The sequence below is a fragment of the Pseudophryne corroboree genome, chromosome 7 (assembly GCF_028390025.1).
Source record: "Pseudophryne corroboree isolate aPseCor3 chromosome 7, aPseCor3.hap2, whole genome shotgun sequence".
NCBI lineage: Eukaryota > Metazoa > Chordata > Amphibia > Anura > Myobatrachidae > Pseudophryne > Pseudophryne corroboree.
This window is the reverse complement of record NC_086450.1, coordinates 63,433,684-63,454,485: the sequence shown is the minus strand read 5'-3', so window position 1 is coordinate 63,454,485 and position 20,802 is coordinate 63,433,684. Positions and strand designations below refer to the sequence as shown.

General features: G+C 48.8%; 1 protein-coding gene across 2 annotated transcripts in view; it reads left to right on the top strand.

The window, feature by feature from the left end:
- TRUB2 (TruB pseudouridine synthase family member 2) overlaps positions 1-20,802 on the top strand; it is a 114,011-nt gene that overhangs the window by 45,895 nt on the left and 47,314 nt on the right. The window lies entirely within an intron of this gene.

Sequence of the window (20,802 nt, the reverse complement as noted above, 5' to 3'; positions counted from 1 at the left end):
GCAATACAATTTTTTGTGACTGCCTGGATACTGATGCATCCACTATCGGTGGATTTTCCCATTTTTTCCTATCCTCAGGAGGAAAAGATGATAGCAACCTTTTAGTTATTTGAAACTTCCTATCAGGATTAACCCACGGTTCTTCAAACAGGATATTTAGTTCCTTTGACACAGGAAAAGTGGCTGAGGATTTCTTTTTTTATATTAAAATAAGATTCCTCACTCTCCTCTGTCACCTTATCAGGGATATACAGAACTTATCTGATAGCCTATATGAGAGCCTCTATTCCCTGTGACAGAGTAGCCTCCCCCACTTCTGAGTCCACCTCCCCCTCCTCCATGTCTGACCCTTCATCATCATAGTCAGACTGCAGGATATGGGCCAAAGTAAATTTTTGCGGACAAATGGCAGGGGCGCGAGATGCTGGTTTGGGTAATGAGTCTCTATTCATAAACTCAGTCATCGATTGTCTTAAGTAATGATTCTCTCTCTCTCTCTCATTGCAGGACAATTTATTTGAAATATTAGAAATCATTCCCTAGCCTGGAAAAGTACACTACACTGAGTACACAGTAGTGAACCCCCTGGAGAGGAGGAACACTGGGGCAGATGTATTAACCTGCAGAAGGCATAAGGAAGTGATAAACCAGTGATATGTGCAAGGTGATAAAGGCACCGACCAATCAGATCGTAACTGTTAATTTACATACCGGAGCTGATTGGCTGGTGCCTTTATCACCTTGCACATATCAGTGGTTTATCACAGAGGTTCTCAAACTCGGTCCTCGGGGGCCCACACAGTGCATGTTTTGCAGGTCTCCTCACAGAATCGCAAGTGAAATAATTAGCTCCACCTGTGGACCTTTTAAAATGTGTCAGTGAGTAATTAATACACCTGTGCACCTGCTGGGTTACCTGCAAAAATAAGAATTTACTCACCGGTAATTCTATTTCTCGTAGTCCGTAGTGGATGCTGGGAACTCCGTAAGGACCATGGGGAATAGACGGGCTCCGCAGGAGACTGGGCACTCTAAAAGAAAGATTAGGAACTATCTGGTGTGCACTGGCTCCTCCCTCTATGCCCCTCCTCCAGACCTCAGTTAGGGAAACTGTGCCTGGAAGAGCTGACACAACAAGGAAAGGATTTGGAATCCAGGGTAAGACTCATACCAGCCACACCAATCACACTGTACAACTTGTGATAACCATACCCAGTTAACAGTATGAACAACAACTGAGCCTCATTTAACCGATGGCTCATAACAATAACCCTTTAGTTAAGCAATAACTATATACATGTATTGCAGAGAGTCCGCACTTGGGACGGGCGCCCAGCATCCACTACGGACTACGAGAAATAGAATTACCGGTGAGTAAATTCTTATTTTCTCTGACGTCCTAGTGGATGCTAGGAACTCCGTAAGGACCATGGGGATTATACCAAAGCTCCCAAACGGGCGGGAGAGTGCGGATGACTCTGCAGCACCGCATGAGCAAACTCAAGGTCCTCCTCAGCCAGGGTATCAAACTTGTAGAACTTAGCAAACGTGTTTGACCCCGACCAAGTAGCAGCTTGGCAAAGCTGTAAAGCCGAGACCCCTCGGGCAGCCGCCCAAGAAGAGCCCACCTTCCTTGTGGAATGGGCTTTCACCGATTTTGGATGCGGCAATCCAGCCGCAGAGTGAATCAGCTGAATCGTGCTATAGATCCAGCGAACAATAGTCTGCTTCGAAGCAGGAGCGCCAACCTTGTTGGCTGCATACAGAATAAACAGCGAGTCAGACTTTCTGACTCCCGCCGTTCTGGAAACATAAATTTTCAAAGCCCGGACTACGTCCAGCAACTTGGAATCCTCCAAGTCCCTAGTAGCCGCAGACACCACAATAGGCTGGTTCAAATGAAACGATGATACCACCCTAGGCAGAAATTGGGGACGAGTCCTCAATTCTGCCCTGTCCATATAGAAGATCAGATAAGGGCTTTTACATGACAAAACCGCCAATTCTGACACACGCCTAACTGAAGCTAAGGCCAATAGCATGACCACTTTCCACGTGAGATATTTTAGCTCCACGGTCTTAAGTGGCTCAAACCAGTGGGATTTCAGGAAATCCAACACAACGTTAAGATCCCAAGGTGCCACCGGTGGCACAAAAGGAGGCTGAATATGCAGCACCCCCGGAACCACGTCTGAACTTCAGGCAGTGAAGCCAGTTCTTTTTGAGAGAAAATGGATAGGGCCGAAATCTTGACCTTTATGGATCCTAATTTTAGGCCCATAGTCACTCCTGACTGTAGGAAGTGCAGGAATCGACCCCGCTGGAATTCCTCTGTAGGGCCTTCCCGGCCTCACACCAAGCAACCTATTTTCACTATATACAGTGAAAAAGTCTTGCTGTCACGTCTTTCCTAGCCTTTATCAGCGTAGCAATAACTGTATCCGGAATGCCCTTTTCCGCTAGGATCCGGCGTTCAACCGCCATGCCGTCAAATGCAGCCGCGGTAAGTCTTGGAACAGACAGGGCCCCTGTTGCAACATGTCCTGTCTGAGAGGCAGAAGCCCTGAGTCCTCTGAGAGCATTTCTTGCAGCTCCGGGTACCGAAACCTTCTTGGCCAATTCGGAGCAAAGAATATTGTTCTCACTCCTCCTTTTATTACAATTCTCAGCCCTTGGGCATGAGAGGAAGAGGAGGGAATACATAGACCGACTGGAACACCCACGGTGTTACTAGTGCGACCACAGCTATCACCTGAGGGTCCCTTGACCCGGCGTAAAACCTTTTTTAGCTTTTTATTGAGGTGGGACGCCATCTAGTCCACCTGAGGCAGTTCCCATCAATTTGCAAACTGCGTGAAGACTTCCTGATGAAGTCCCCACTTTCCCGGGTGGAGGTCGTGCCTGCTGAGGAAGTCTGCTTCCCAGTTGTCCACTCCCGGAATGAACACTGCTGACAGTGCGCTTACTTGATTCTCCGCCCAGCGAAGAATTCTGGTGGCTTCTACCCTCGCCACCCTGCTCCTTGTGCCGCCTTGGCGGTTTACATGAACCACTGAGGTCTGACTGGATCAGAACCGGTTGGTCGCGAAGCAGGATCTCCGCTTGACTTAGGGCGTTGTATATGGCCCTTAGTTCCAGGATATTGATGTGAAGGCAAGTCTGTTGACTTGACCACAGACCTTGGAAATTTCTTCCCTGTGTAACTGCCCCCCACCCTCGGAGGCTTGCATCCGTGGTCACCAGGATCCAGTCCTGAATGCCGAATCTGCGGCCCTCGAGAAGGTGAGCACTCTGCAGCCACCACAGGAGAGACACCCTAGCCCTGGGGGATAGGGTGATTAACCGATGCCTCTGAAGAGGTGATCCGGACCACTTGTCCAGTAAGTCCCATTGGAAGGTCCTCGCATGGAACCTGCCTAAGGGGATGGCCTCGTATGATGCCACCATCCTTCCCAGGACTCGAGTGCAGTGATGCACTGAAACCTGTTTTGGTTTTAATAGATTCCTGACCAGTGTCATGAGCTCCTGAGCTCTCTCTCTATCGGGAGATAAACCCTTTTCTGGTCTGTGTCTAGGATCGTGCCTAGGAGAGGCAGATGAGCTGTAGGAACCAACTGCGACTTTGGAATATATAGAATCCAGCCGTGTTGCCGTTACACTTCCAGAGAAAGTGATACGCTGTTCAGCAACTGCTCTCTTGATCTCGCTTTTATGAGGAGATCGTCCAAGTACGTGATAATAGTGACACCTTGCTTCCGCAGGAGCACAATAATATCCGCCATTACCTTGGTTATGACAATCCCGTACCGCAATTCTGAGGTACGCCTAATGAGGTGGATAAATGGGGACATGAAGGTATGCATCCCTTATGTCCCGATTCACGATAAAGTCTCCCCCTTTTTAGGCTTGCCCTGACCGCTCTTAGCGATTCCATCTTGACCTTGAACCTTCTCAGGTATATGTTCAGGGATTTTTAATTCAATATGGGTCTGACCGAACCGTCTGGTTTCGGGATTACAACATGGTCGAATAATAACACCCTCTTGTTGAAGGAGGGGACCCTTGACCACCACCTGTTAAAGATACAAATTGTGAATTGCAGTTAACACTGGTTCCATCTCTTGGGGGGAAGCCCACAGGGCCGTCGGTGAGGGGGCATCTTCTCACAGTCCAGCTTGTATCCCTGAGACACAATATCTATTGCCCAGGGACCTAACAGGGAGTGAACCCACTTGTGGCTGAACTTACGAAGGCGTGTCCCCACCGGGCCTAGCTCCGCCAGTGGTGGATTTTTGTAGAGGCCGGAGAGGACTTCTGTTCCTGGGAACTAGCTGTGTTGTGCAGCTTCTTTTCTCTGACCCCGCCTCTGACAAGAAAGTACGCACCTCACACTTTCTTGTTTCTTTATTCGAAAGGCTGCATTTAATAATGTTGTGCTTTCTTAGGCTGTGCAGGAATATAAGGCAAACTAGCAGAATTACCAGCTATAGCTGTGGAGACCAGGCCCGAGAACCCTTCTCCACACAATCCTCAGCCTTCCATATGCCTCTTAAGTCGGCATCATCTGTCCAATGCATATTCTACAGGACACGTCAAGCAGAGATCGACATAGCTTTGACTCTAGGACCCAGTATACTCATGTCTCTTTGGGCATGCTTTATAACTATATATCTATCACTTAAGACAGCATCTTTAATATATTTACTAGGGTCTCAATCTCTGCTGATAAGGTACCTGTCCACTCTGCCACAGCGCTATAAACCCATGCCGACACAATCGCCGGTCTGGGTAGTATACTAGAATGTGCACGCTGTCTGCAGGATCCCTGAGAATAGCAAGTGCTACCGTCTGTGCAAACAGGACACCCTAGGGGAAGATTCTCAACATATCCTGGCCCTAGTGGGGAAAGGATACAGCCTGAGAATTCTCTTGTGGGAAGCTGCCGTCTCTTGTCTGGAGATTCCCGCTCTTTTTCCTCATGAGAGGAGGGAAATTTACCTCAGCATTCTTCCCCTTAAACATGTGTACTCTTGTGTCAGGGACAGATGAGTCATCAGTGATATGCAAATCATCTTTTATTTCAATAATCATATATTGAATACCTTCTAGCCATCTTGGCTGTAACTTTGCATTATCGTAGTCGACAGTGGAGTTAAACTCCATGTCGATACCAGTGTTTGTTATTTTGGATAGTGAGCATTGTGAGACTCTGAAGGTCTCTGTGACATAGGGACAGACATGGGTAGATTTCCTGTCTGTTCCCTAACCATTTGTGCAATAAATTCACCTTAGCACTTACACATATCCAAACAGGTGTCGGCGTTGTCGACGGAGACACCCTCTCACACACATATCCGCTCTATCACCTCCTTAGAGGAGCCTTTTACCTCAGACATGTCGACACACGCGTACCGACACACCACACACACAGGGGATGCTCTATTTGAGGACAGTTCCCCCACAAGGCCCTTTGGAGAGACAGAGAGAGAGTATGCCAGCACACACCCCAGCGCTATATAACCCAGGGATTACACTACAACTCAGTGTTTACCCAGTAGCTGCTGTATATACAATTTTTGCGCCTAAATTTATGTGCCCCCCCCCCCTCTCTTTTCACCCTTTGTGTACCAGGATACTGCAGGGGAGAGCCTGGGGAGCTTCCTTCCAGCGGAGCTGTGAAGAGAAAATGGCGCTGGTGTGCTGAGGAAGAAGGCCCCGCCCCCTCAGCGGCAGGCTTCTGTCCTGTTTCTGGCTAAAAATGGCGGGGGTTTTACACATATACAGTCACAGACTGTATTATGTGTACTTTTATGCCAAAGGTATTTTTATTGCTGCCCAGGGCGCCCCCCCCCCAGCGCCCTGCACCCTACAGTGACCGGAGTGTGTGGTGTGCTGTGGGAGCAATGGCGCACAGCTGCGGTGCTGTGTGCTACCTTAATGAAGACAGGAGTCTTCTGCCGCCGATTTCATCGCTTCTCTTCTGTCTTCTGGCTTTGCAAGGGGGACGGCGGCGCCGCTCCGGGAACGGACGATCGAGGTCAGGCCCTGTGTTCGAACCCTCTGGAGCTAATGGTGTCCAGTAGCCTTAGAAGCCCAAGCTAGCTGCAAGCAGGTAGGTTTGCTTCTCTCCCCTCAGTTCCACGTAGCAGTGAGTCTGTTGCCAGCAGATCTCACTGAAAATAAAAAACCTAACAAATACTTTCTTTCTAGCAAGCTCAGGAGAGCCCACTAGGAGCACCCAGCTCTGGCCGGGCACAGATTCTAACTGAGGTCTGGAGGAGGGGATTAGAGGGAGGAGCCAGTGCACACCAGATAGTACCTAATCTTTCTTTTAGAGTGCCCAGTCTCCTGCGGAGCCCGTCTATTCCCCATGGTCCTTACGGAGTTCCCAGCATCCACTAGGACGTCAGAGAAACATGCACTGTGTGGGCTCCCGAGGACCGAGTTTGAGAACCTCTGGTTTATCACTTCCTTATGCCTTCTACAGGTTAATACATCTGCCCCACTGTGCCTTACATGAAACACACTCTTTGCCCGACATACTGTGACAGTACACACACACAGGAAAAGGTTAAATGCACAATTAACCCACAAAGAGCCCTTCCAGGGAGACCGATAGTATGGAGCCAGCACACGGCACCCTTACCGCTAATGCAAAGCTTAGCCGGGTCACAGAGCAAGTACCTAAATTACACTAATAATCGCTCCGTCTCTGCTATGACCCCCTGGTACCGCTGAGATCATCTGGAATCTCTCCGGAGAAGCCGCTGCAGAGGGAAAATGGCGCTAATGTGCTGCTGGACCCGCTCATAGTGAAGCCCCGCCCCTTCAATGGCACGTGGTCTTCCTGCTCTTTTTTATACTGGCTGAGGTAATTTTGTGCCTAAAGTGGAGTCAGCCTCCTTTTAAGTCTGTAATGCCAGTCTGGATACTGTGTACACATATAGTGTACCGAGACTCAGTTCGCCCCCTCAGAAGCTGTGCGTCTACACTGTGTACTGAGTCTGGAGACCCAGCCGCCCCATGTAGAAGCCGTGCGTCTCCGTTCAGTCATGCCTCCATAATGGGCGCTAACCGGGACGCCGGCTTAGTACTCACCACTCTTTCTTCTGGCTCTGTTAGGAGTGGAGGCGTGCTGCGGGAATGTACGCTCGCTGTGGTGGGGCTTGCAAATAGTTCCCTCAGGAGCTAGTGTCCTGTCAGCGGGGAACAGGACTATTAACCCTTCAAGAGATTGGGCCGTTTTCCCCCCTAAGTCCCACGAAGCAGGCAGGCTGGTGCCATCCAGTCCTGCCTGAAACGAACAGATAAAAGAAATGCAGAAAACTCTTCAGGAGCTTCCAGCAACGTGACCAGCTCCTCCGGGCACATTTTCTAAACTGAGTCTGGTGGGAGGAGCATAGAGGGAGGAGCCAGCGCAAACTATCAAATTCATAAAGTGCCCAAGGCTCCTAGTAGACCCGTCTATACCCCATGGTACAAAATGGATTCCCAGTATCCCCAAGGACGTAAAAGAAACACTTACTGTAAGTACTTTATATTCGCAACCGTGTTTATTTGGAAATTGATGAAAAGCAAAAAGTACAACTAATTTTGTATTTGGAACAAACCATGCTGCATTGCAAGGGGGGCAAGTACATGTATTATTTTTGCATGCAGGGTAAATACTGGCTGCTTTTGCAGGAAGCCAACAAACACTGGCCAGCTGTATTTTTACCCTGCAACATTGGATTGCTCCATGAAACTTCCAGGTGAATTCACACGGCGGCGCTGTGAGAAACAGGCCATATATTTGGCAACTGTTTGTTAGTGTGTGTGAGTGCATCAGTTTACCTCAATATAAGGAGTGTCCAGATTGGTACAATTTTGTCACCTACAAGTGTGATCAAACTGGACACAGCTATGGTCCCTTGGTATTTATGGGTAGCTCTAAGCAGACAACGTATCTGAGAAAACCAAAAATAGGATTTTGGTACCTACCGGTAAATCCTTTTCTCTTAGTCCGTAGAGGATGCTGGGGACTCCAAAAGGACCATGGGGTATAGACGGATCCGCAGGAGCCTGGGCACACTATAAAGACTTAAACTGGGTGTGAACTGGCTCCTCCCTCTATGCCCCTCCTCCAGACCTCAGTTAGAAAACTGTGCCCAGGAGAGATGGACATTTCGAGGAAAGAATTTATTGTTATAAACACGGTGAGTGTCATACCAGCTCACACCTCAAACACACCGTAGAACGTGGCATTCAGTAGAATACCAGCCAACGGCATGCACAAAACACAGCCACATGCTGAGAGAATATGTAACACAAACCGTGTGTCCACATAAACAAAAATAAGACCCCGCATGCCATGGCATGAACAACGGTATCAACCGCCTGACAGAGAAAACACACCATCAGGGTGTAACCAAAAGCAATAACTGCAGACACAGTACGCACTGGGACGGGCGCCCAGCATCCTCTACGGACTAAGAGAAAAGGATTTACCGGTAGGTACCAAAATCCTATTTTCTCATACGTCCTAGAGGATGCTGGGGACTCCAAAAGGACCAAGGGGTTTATACCAAAGATCCAAAGCGGGCGGGAGAGTGCGGACGACTCTGCAGCACCGAATGAGCAAACAAAAGGTCCCCAAAAATCAGGATATCAAACTTGTAGAGCATAGCAAAAGCGGTTGATCCCGACCAAGAATCCGCTCGGCAAAGTTGACCCGCTGAGACTCCCCGGGCATCCGCCCAAGAAAAACCCATCTTCCCAAAAGAATAGACCTCCACCGACTTCGGTGACGGCAATCCAGCCGTAGAATCACAGATTCAGCGTGTAACAGACTGCATAACGCAGTCTCCCAAACCATGCTGGGAACATACCAGACAAACAGAGCTTCTGTTTCTCCAAACTGAGCCAAATTGGCGACCTACATACTCAAATCCCCGGCTAGATCGAGGGAATTTAAATCAGCTAATGCCTAAGTAACCACCGGCAACAAAATAGGCCGAATTCTGCTAAACCCAGAAACCACTCTTGGTAGAACTACCAACCGAGTACCCAATTTCTCTCTATCCACCTGAAAGATCAAACAAGGCTCTTGTGAGACAAAACCACCACTTCCGACACCCGCCTTGCGGACGTCAAAGCCAATAGCATGACCACTTTCCGAGAGAGAAATTTTGTAAAGAAACTTATTAGGCTTGCCTCCACACCGGCTTGTAAATTATGGATAAGCACGACCTAGCTGAATGTCTTCCATTGGAGCCTTCGTAGAAACACACCGAGACACATAAGTACTCCAACTACGGTGGTAACGCTTTGTTGTTTGAAAGCGGAGAGGCCACATAGACCGACTAAAAACACCCACGGAGTCACGAGGATGTCCACTGCTATATCTTGAGTGTCCCTTGACCTGGAACCATCTCCTTGAGGCCTCTCGTTGAGGCGAGACGCCAACATGTCCAATTGCGACACTCCTCAAAGACTTGTCACGTCTGGGAAAGCTTCTCGATGATGACTGAATTTTCTCCGGCTGGATATCACGTCAGCAGAGGAAATCTATTTTCCCGTCGTTTACCTCCGGAACGAAGACTGCTAACAAAGCGTTTTCCAGACTTCCCCCTCAACTGCAAACTGTGCAACTTCTGCCATTGCCGCTTTGCTCCATGTTCTGCCATAGCGGCCTACCTACGCCACTGCTGACAAGTCATCTGGCAGAACTAACACGGACAGAACACGAAGAATACGTTCGTCAAAATAGCTCTTAATTCAAGAAAGCTTACAGCAGACAAGTTTTTCAACTTGACCTTATCCTCTGGAAATACACCCCTTGCAAAGGACTGCTTCCCAGCATCGGAGATCTGTATGCACGGACACCAGGATCTAAACCTGGATCCCGAACCTTCATTCCTCTAGAAGGAGAGAACCGAGCAGACACCACAGGAGCGATGTCCTGGCCGTTTGGATTATATTCCGGTGCATGCGCAGGTGAGACCCAGACCACATTCCCTACTGGTCCCATGAAAACCACTCTGGAAATAGACCTGCTCACCGAAAAAAAACCTCTTAGGCGGAACATATTGATGAGGTGTCACCTCAAAGCCGAACAACAGCCAATCCCTGTGTCTAAGAACAGTCAGAGAGAAACAACGATTTGCACCTTTATACAGGGACAACCAGAGAATGTCCTGAACCTGACGCACCTCTATATGGCGTCGCGTACTACCTCCCCTTCCAGAAGGGAACGGCAAGATCTATTAGAAAAACAGTAAGGGGAAACAACCGGAACTCAGAATGTCCCCCTTTAGATTCTATGAATAACTCACAGGTCCTAGTCTATTCCTGGACTAACTGAAACTTAGTAGACAAGTGGTCACCGGAGTGGAAACCAGCCAGATAGACTCAGCGATAAGCGGTGGATGTAGTGGAAACAGAAAACGACATTCACTTCTGCGAACCTAACAAGGCTGCAGAACACTTACCTTTTCACCTTCCACTGTCTGCACAGAAAAGGAAAAAAGAACGGTATCGAACCGGTCAAAATGACTGCACCCCACAAAAGAATGAGGCACCAACCATCGTGAAGGAGGCTAACTCACGAAGTTAGACTTACCAGTGGAATCCGCCGAGATTGACTGAACAGAGGCCACACCAAACAGCTGTATACCTCCCTCCAGCATCTCCCGGAGACATCCTCAGCATTTTCCCAGTCACACCTCCTACTGTCACATGGCAGCCTGCTGTAATGTTATAAGGAAAAATAAACATAGGCAAGCCCACCCATTCTGGGTAGGGTAATTCTGTCGGATGCCTACCTGAATACAACACTCCCTCAAGTGCATACAGTGCAAATAAGGTCAAAATATCACTTGTGTATGATCCTTTGCGACCGAGCTCTGCGTCGACCAGGAGTTGACTGTCATAATTTTCTCTCCGCGTTGTGAAGAGAATAATATTCGGACTCCTTGAGAGGATCGCAACCAACTCGTCACGGCCAATCTAGAGCTTAATCAACAGAGCGACCAGCACATGATAAGAATACCATTATTTCAGCATTCATTGATATACATTCTGCAATACACAATAAAACACATATCCAAATCATGCATATATAAACCCATATCTACATATATAAACATATAGACATAACCTATATGCAAGAGGATTGTCCCGACCAGTCAGGTCCCTAGAGACAGTAATGTGTTGTGAATGTGTATGATCATGTACTGACACGCCCCCGATGTGGATCTACCAGGAACTTTATGGTCGACAGAAAACTTAGTAAATGTCGACAGCAAGGAATAGTAAGCGGGCAAAAAATAATAATAAACTGGGAACCCCGAGAGGTCTGAGGGAAGCATACAAATACAAATTTGATAAGACTCCCCCCACAAACACCTATAAATATACATACATATATATAGGTACAAGGCAATAAAAGCCTGACAATTTTTCACCCAGGAAATACCGTTGATGCCGACAGGGCATCCACAAACTACTGTGACTTCCCTAATGTGTTAACTGTTTTAAGCACACAAAAACCAGCTTGGTAATACTTAATTTTCCGAATCAAGTACCGCCGTGCGTCGGCGCAGCCACCAGTTATCTCCACAACAGCTCGTGACTAAGCCCCCACACCCGTCGACACATGTCGACTAACCGATAGTGGGTAAACTAACAGGGAAACAGTGAAGTTATGTATTACAACAAGGATTATGCATCCATTATCCAACATAATGCTATATGACACCATATAGCATTAAAACCACTGTGCCCCCCCTCCATCTTACTATACAGCAAGTCCTGGCGGGGATGAGGAAAATGGCGCTGACTCCGTTCTTAGGACTAAGCTCCGTCTCTTCCCAGCGCACTCTCGCCCCTTAACCGAAATATACAGTCTGGACACCTATATAGTGTAAATCCACTATATATATATATATATATATATATATATATATATATATACACAAAACACTGCCGTTCAGGGCGCCCCGCCTGCACCCAAGTAAAACGTTGGTGTGTGGGAGCACCGGCGCGGCGCGCGACCGCCTTTATGCCCTGCGGTATCGCGTGCGGCGCTGGGGACCAACATGTATAACCAATCTATGCAGCCCATGGCACCCCCCTCCCTCCCGGCGCCCTGCACCCATGGAGCCGGCGTCGGGGGAGAAATGGCGCGTAGCGCGCTAGAACATGCTGGCGGGGTCCGGGGCACGGAGCCCCGGCACCGCCAGTTTAAACCTTTTACTGCCTGTAATATGCTGCCCAGGGCGCTCCCCCCCCCCCCCTGCACCCGTGGGAGCTGGCGGCGGGGAAGAAACGGCGCGTAGTGCGCTACAATGTGCTGACGGGGGTCCGGGACACGGAGCCCCGGCACCACCAGACTGATCTCACACAGCTCATAAAACTCTAATATGCTGCCCAGGGCGCTCCCCCCCCCCAGTGCCCTGCACCCTTTGGAGCTGGCTGCGGGGTGGAATTGCACGCAGCGCGCTGTTATATGCTGGCGGGGGTATGAGACACAGTGCCCAGGCACCGATATGCTTTCATGCCAGCCTTAAAAAGAAAACAGTGACCTGCTGCCCAGGGCGCACTCCCCCCAGCGCCCTGCACCCTGTGAGTGCCGTTGGTGTGTGGGAGCATGGAGCGTAGCACGATCTGTTACCTCCGTTACTGAAGTCTTCTGCCGTCACTGAAGTCTTCTGTTCTTCACATATTCACCCGGCTTCTTTCTTCTGGCTTCTGTGAGGGGGGTGACGGCGTGGCTCCGGGAACAAGCAGCTAGGCGCACCAAGTGATCGAACCCTCTGGAGCTAATGGTGTCCAGTAGCCGAGAAGCAGAGCCTTTGAACTAAGAAGAAGTAGGTCCTGCTTCTCTCCCCCTCAGTCCCACGATGCAGGGAGCCTGTAGCCAGCAGGTCTGCCTGAAAATAAAAAACCTAACAATAAAGTCTTTCAGAGAAACTCAGGAGAGCTCCCCTAGTGTGTGACCCATCACTCCTGGGCACAAAGTCTAACTGAGGTCTGGAGGAGAGGCATAGAGGGAGGAGCCAGTTCACACCCAGTTTAAGTCTTTATAGTGTGCCCAGGCTCCTGCGGATCCGTCTATACCCCATGGTCCTTTTGGAGTCCCCAGCATCCTCTAGGACGTACGAGAAAGAAATGTCAACAAATCACCCATTTCATGAACTGAAAAACTTGTGCAGATAAATTTAGATACCGACGCAGAGTCTATACTATAGCAGTCTGTGTATCTTGTGCTTTTCTGGAACTTTTGCCTCCTTGCACCTAGTGCAACAACAGTATCGAATCTATAGGTCGATGGTCAAAAGGTCAACGGTGCTTACGGTCAATAGGTACAAAAGAAGGACAGGTTCAAATGATCAACACGACAACGGTCAATATAACTTTTTAAGGGTTTTTTTTGTTGCATTTTTCAACTTTTGCATTCTTGACCATCCACGTGGACTACAATTGGGAATAGTAACATGCAAGGGGATGCAGAACACTAATTGGGGTTCCCTATGTTTTGACATTGAAAACAACACCAAAAATAGTTGTTCATTTTCAATGTCTATCTTTTACCTGTTGACCTAAGGACGTGTGGACTTTTTTCATGTCAACCATATGGGCTTGACCTATTGACTGTCGACCTAATTAGGGTCACCCTGATGAGATTATCTATACCCTGCCAGAACGCAGGTAGAGTGTAAGGGCTACACTACAGAAAGGGCATGTTTGCATAGCTGAGAACATTTGCAGACCGGGAACAGACGCATATATTGCCAAGATAGCTGCATTTCTTGAAAATGGTTAGGGTAGGTGCAAACAGCTGCATTAGAGAAGCACTTGTGATTAGCTATGGATATAACTTTTCTGGGCATTTTTTTTTCTAAATATTTATTTATTAATGCAAATTGCACCATTGTTTCTGCTGTACTTCAGAGGAGCTTGTGGTTTATTTTTGTTTTGTTATTTATTGACGCCTAACTTGCTGGTGTAATTACAAGTAAACCCAACAATTAAATACACAGGGCTTAACTATATGCCTGATGATATAAACTGGGGGCATATGCTGCCAATACAAGGCTGCACACAGCTCTTGATATGCACAGCGGAGCATATCAGTGAAACTGCGCTAATCTTTATAGAGTTATTATGGCCATTATTCTGCACCAGTCCATTTGTGTAATGTAATGTTACAATGTAATCTATCATGCGGCAGAATACCAGCTTTGTGCGGAAGTGCAATGCTTCCATTAGTAGCAATCCGACGCCAACTCCAGCCACTGAGGGCGACGAAACACTGATGTATGGAAACTTGTACGATGGATGCAGGCTATATATATCTTTTCCAATCAAGACTAATTAGTATTTAATTAAAAACATTAATCAAATGGCGTTTGTACCAAAGCAATTTTAAGCACCAATAACCGTATTGAATGTGAAAACTAATGCGGAATTAGCAGATAATAAGATTTTAAACCTACCGGTAAATCTATTTCTCCTAGTCCGTAGAGGATGCTGGGGACTCCATAAGGACCATGGGGTATAGACGGGCTCCGCAGGAGATAGGGCACCTAAAAAGAACTTTGACTATGGGTGTGCACTGGCTCCTCCCTATATGCCCCTCCTCCAGACCTCAGTTAGAGAACTGTGCCCAGAGGAGATGGACAATACAAGGCAGGATTTAGCAATCCAAGGGCAAGATTCATACCAGCCCACACCAATCATACCATGTAACCTGGAACATACATAACCAGTTAACAGTATGAACAAACGACAGTAACGGTCCAAGACCGATGTCAACTGTAACATAACCCTTATGTAAGCAATAACTATATACAAGTCTTGCAGAGTTTCCGCACTGGGACGGGCACCCAGCATCCTCTACGGACTAGGAGAAATAGATTTACCGGTAGGTTTAAAATCTTATTTTCTCTTACGTCCTAGAGGATGCTGGGGACTCCGTAAGGACCATGGGGTTTATACCAAAGCATCCAATCGGGCGGGAGAGTGCGTATGACTCTGCAGCACCGACTGAGCAAACGCTAGGTCCTCATCAGTCAGGGTATCAAACTTGTAGAATTTAGCAAAAGTGTTTGACCCCGACCACGTCGCCGCTCGGCAAAGTTGTAAAGCCGAGACGCCTCGGGCAGCCGCCCAAGAAGAGCCCACCTTCCTAGTGGAATGGGCCTTAACCGAATTTGGTACCGGCAATCCAGCCGTAGAGTGAGCCTGCTGAATCGTATTACAGATCCAGCGAGCAGTAGTCTGCTTTGAAGCAGGAGCGCCAATCTTATTGGCCGCATACAGGACAAACAGAGCCTCTGTTTTCCTAATTTTAGCCGTCCTGGCTACATAAATTTTTAAGGCCCTGACTACGTCCAGGGATATGGAATCCTCCAGGTCACCAGTAGCCACAGGCACCACAATAGGTTGATCATATGGAACGACGAAACCACTTTAGGCAAAAATTGCGGACGTGTCCTCAATTCAGCTCGATCCACATGAAAAATCAAGTAGGGGCTCTTGTGTGATAGAGCCGCCAATTCTGAAACTCGCCTTGCTGATGCTAAGGCCAACAACATTACCACCTTCCAGGTAAGAAATTTAAATTCAACCTTGGTAAGCGGTTCAAACCAGTGTGATTTTAGGAACTGCAACACCACGTTCAGGTCCCATGGTGCCACTGGAGGCACAAAAGGGGGCTGGATGTGCAGCACTCCCTTTACAAACGTCTGGAATTCTGGAAGAGAAGCCAATTCCTTCTGAAAGAAAATCGAGAGGGCCGAAATCTGTACCTTAACCGAGCCTAATTTCATGCCCATATCCACTCCTGTCTGTAGGAAGTGGAGAAGACGACCCAAATTAAAATCTTCCGTAGGTGCATTCTTGGTCTCACACCAAGACACATACTTTCGCCAGATACGGTGATAATGTTTTATCGTCACCTCCTTCCTAGCCTTTATTAAAGTAGGGATGACCTCTTCCGGAATCCCCTTTTTCGCTAGGATTCGGCGTTCAACCGCCATGCAGTCAAACGTAACCGCGGTAAGTCTTGAAATACACAGGGCCCCTGCTGCAACAGGTCTTCCTTCAGGGGAAGAGGCCAGGGGTCTCCTGTGAGCATCTCTTGTAGATCCGAGTACCAAGCCCTTCGAGGCCAGTCTGGGACAACGAGTATCGTCTGTACTCTTCTTCGTCTTATGATCCTCAACACTTTCGTGATGAGAGGAAGAGGAGGGAACACGTAGACCGAGTCGAACACCCACGGTGTTACCAGTGCGTCTACTGCTACTGCCTGAGGGTCCCGAGACCTGGCGCAATACCTCCGAAGTTTTTTGTTGAGGCGTGACGCCATCATGTCTATTTGAGGAGTTCCCCGAAGACGTGTTACTTCTGCAAAGACTTCTTGATGAAGTCCCCACTCTCCTGGATGGAGATCGTGTCTGCTGAGGAACGCTGCTTCCCAGTTGTCCACTCCCGGAATGAAGACAGCCGGCAGAACGCTTACATGATTTTCCGCCCAGCGAAGGATCCTTGTGGCTTCCGCCATTGCGACTCTGCTTCTTGTCCCGCCTTGGCGGTTCACATGAGCCACTGCTGTGACATTGTCTGATTGAATCAGAACCGGAAGGTTTCGAAGAAAACTCTCCGCTTGTCGAAGGCCGTTGTAAATGGCCCTGAGTTCCAACACATTGATGTGTAGACAGGACTCCTGGTCTGACCAAAGACCCTGAAAGTCTTTCCCTGTGTGACCGCTCCCCATCCTCGGAGGCTCGCGTCCGTGGTAACCAGGATCCAGTCCTGAATCCCGAACCGGCGACCCTCCAGCAGGTGAGCACTCTGCAGCCACCACAGGAGGGACACTCTGGTTCCTGGGGACAGAGTTATTTTCCGATGTAAATGCAGATGGGACCCGGACCACTTGTCCAGAAGGTCTCATTGAAAAGTCCTTGCATGGAACCTTCCGAAGGGAATGGCCTCGTAGGCTGCCACCATTTTCCCCAGAACTCGAGTGCATTGGTGAACGGACACCCTTTTCGGTTTTAGCAGGTCTCTGACCATGTTCTGGATGTCTTGGGCTTTCTCTATTGGGAGGAAGACCTTCATTTGTTCCGTATCCAGTATCATAACTAGGAACGGTAGATGAGTTGTCGGAATCAACTGTGACTTCGGTAGATTTAGAATCCAACCGTGTTGCTGGAGCACTCTCAGAGAGAGCGCCACACTGCTCAGTAATTTCTCTCTTGATCTCGCTTTTATCAGGAGATCGTCCAAGTATGGGATAATTGTGACTCCATGCTTGCGCAGGACCACCATCATTTCCGCCATTATCTTGGTGAAAATCCTCGGGGCCGTGGCAAGTCCAAACGGCAACGTCTGAAATTGGTAATGACAATCCTGTACAGCGAATCTCAGGTATTCCTGATGGAGGGCATATATGGGGACATGAAGGTACGCATCCTTTATGTCCAGAGACACCATAAACTCCCCCTCCTCCATGTTGGCTATTATCGCTCTGAGTGATTCCATTTTGAATTTGAATCTTTTTAATGTACAGGTTTAGGGATTTCAGATTCAAAATCGGTCTGACCGAACCGTCCGGTTTCGGGACCACAAATAGGGTTGAGTAGTAACCTCTTCCCTGCTGGTGCAGGGGAACCTTGATTATCACTTGCTGTATACACAGCGTTTGAATTGCAGCTAACACTACATCCCTTTCCGATGTGGAAGCTGGTAGGGCCGACTTGAAAAATCGGCGCGGGGGCACCTCCTTGAATTCCAGTTTGTAACCCTGTGAAACTATTTCCAACACCCAGGGATTCAGGTCCGATCTGACCCAGGCCTGACTGAAAAGTCGAAAACGTGCCCCCACCAGTGCGGACTCCCTCAGGGGAGCCCCAGCGTCATGCTGTGGGTTTTGGAGCAGCCGGGGAGGACTTTTGTTCCTGGGCACCTGCCGAAGCAGGTGCTCTCTTGCCTCTGCCCTTACCTCTGGCGAGGAAAGAGGATCCCCGACCTCTTTTGGACTTGTGCGACCGAAAGGACTGCATCTGATAAGGTGTTGCTTTCTTTTGCTGTTGGGGAATATATGGTAAAAAATTTGATTTACCTGCTGTAGCTGTGGAAACCAGATCCGTCAGCCCATCCCCAAACAATAGATCACCCTTATAGAGTAGTACTTCCATATGTTTTTCGGAATCCGCATCACCCGTCCATTGGCGAGTCCATAAGGATCTTCTCGCTGAGATAGACATGGCATTGGCCCTAGAAGCTAGCAATCCAATGTCCCTTTGAGCATCCCTCATAAATAAGACTGCGTCTTTTATATGGGCTAGAGTTAGGAATATAGTATCCTTATCCATATTATCAAATTGATCTGTCAGCTCATCTGTCCAAGCTGCAATTGCGCTACACACCCATGCCGACGCAATCGTCGGTCTTAGCACAGCACCCATATGAGAATAAATACCCTTTAAGGTAGTTTCTTGCCTGCGATCTGCAAGGTCCTTAAGGACCGCTGTGTCAGGAGACGGTAGCGCCACTTTCTTGGACAAGCGCGTCAGGGCCTTGTGCCTTGTCCACAGTGGGGGGTGATCCCCAAATCTCCCTGTCCTGCTTAGGGAAAGGGTATGCCATAAAAATTATTTTGGGGATCTGCGGTCTCTTATCCGGAGTCTCCCAAGCTTTTCCAAAGAACTCATTTAATTCATGAGATGTGGGAAAATTAATAATCTGTTTCTTTTCCTTAAACATGTGTACCCTTGTGTCGGGGACCGAGGGTTCATCCACAATATGCAACACATCCCTTATTGCCACAATCATACACTGAATAGTTTTAGTCACCGTAGGGTGCAATTTTACTTCGTCATAGTCGACACTGGAATCAGAATCCATGTCGGTAGTAGTGTCTTGTGTTAAGGGAAGGGATGCTTTTGAGACCCCGACGGGCCCTGTGAGTCGGTCCAATCTGAGGATTGACCGCCTGATGTCCCCCCTAAACCAGCCTTATTAAGCCTTTTATGTAAAGATGCCACACTTGCATGCAACGTATGCCACATGTCCATCCAATCTGGAGTCGGCACAACCGACGGGGACACACCACTCATTTGCTCCACCTCCTCCTTGGAGAAGCCTTCCGCCTCAGATATGTCGACACACACGTACCAACACCCCACACACACAGGGAGTTACCTATAAGGGGACAAAACCCCAACCAGGCCCTTAGGAGAGACAGAGAGATGGAGTATGCCAGCACACACCCAGCGCTTAAAAACACTGGAATATATGACCAGATAGCGCTGTTATATGTTTATAATTGTAATCTCCACTCACTGCGTCGCCAAAGTGCCCCCCTCCTCCTTTTTCCAACCTGTGAAGCTCAACAGGGGAGAGAACAGGGAGCCAGCGTTTTCTCATGCAGCCTCTGTGGAGAAAATGGCGCTGGTTAGTGCTGAGGATCAAGCCCCGCCCACCCGACGGCGGGCTTCGGTCCCATCATCATATACTAATAAAATGGCGGGGGTCCGCGGGTTTACTGTCCCACAGCCTAATCCATCGTATTTATGGCCAAATTGAGGTTTATTGCTGCCCAGGGCGCCCCCCCCCCCTGCGCCCTGCACCCTTACGTGCCTGCTTGTGTGTGTGTGACTGGGAGCAATGGCGCGCAGCTTACCGCTGCGCGCTTACCTCATGAAGATCTGTCTTCTGCCGCCTGAAGTCTTTTCCTCAATACTCACCCAGCTTCTATCTTCGGCATCTGTGAGGACGGCGGCGCGGCTCCGGGACGAACCCCAGGTGAGACCTGTGTTCCGACTCCCTCTGGAGCTAATGGTGTCCAGTAGCCTAGAAGCAGTGCCCAACTTTACAAGCCAGCTCTGCTTCTCTCTCCTCGGTCCCACGATGCAGGGAGCCTGTTGCCAACAGGACTCCCTGAAAATAAAAAACCTAACAAAATTATTTTTCCACAGAAAACTCTGGAGAGCCCTCTGCAGTGCACCCATTCTCCTCTGGGCACAATATCTAACTGAGGTCTGGAGGAGGGGCATAGAGGGAGGAGCCAGTGCACACCCATAGTCAAAGTTCTTTTTAGGTGCCCTATCTCCTGCGGAGCCCGTCTATACCCCATGGTCCTTACGGAGTCCCCAGCATCCTCTAGGATGTAAGAGAAAAATATTTGTTCATTAGGGGTCTACAGGTAATGATGTTTTTCGCAATCAGCTTACCCCTCCCTCTATGTAATGCACAGGTGATTGTCCGTGTGTTGCCACAAACCAGAGGCAAAAAGTTGCAAGAATCCAATCTCATCATTCAGTATCTTTGAACTTTCTATCAGAGCTATAGTAGGTACAGGGCACGTACAGCGCCACAGCTAGAACTACACATCCCAGCATGACCTGCCAGTCTTAACATGCCCTAACTGCAAAACTGTAGCAGGCCATGCTGGGATGTGCAGTTCTACAGCATGAGTGCAGCACACTGTCTACCCCTTGCCAAAATTGCAAAAGTTTGAACACAGGGGGTCATTCCGAGTTGATCGTAGCTGTGCTAAATTTAGCACAGCTACGATCATGAACTCAGACATGCGGGGGGACCCCCAGCACAGGGCTAGTCCGCCCCGCATGTCTGTGTCAGCCCTCCCCTACAGAAGTGCAAAGGCATTGCACAGTGGTGATGCCTTTGCACTTCAAGAGTAGCTCCCGGCCAGCGCAGCTTTAGCGTGCGGACCGGGAGCTACTCTTCGCTCCCCGGCCCGTAGTGGCTGCATGTGACGTCACGCAGCTGCTGCAGGCCACTCCCCGCACAGTC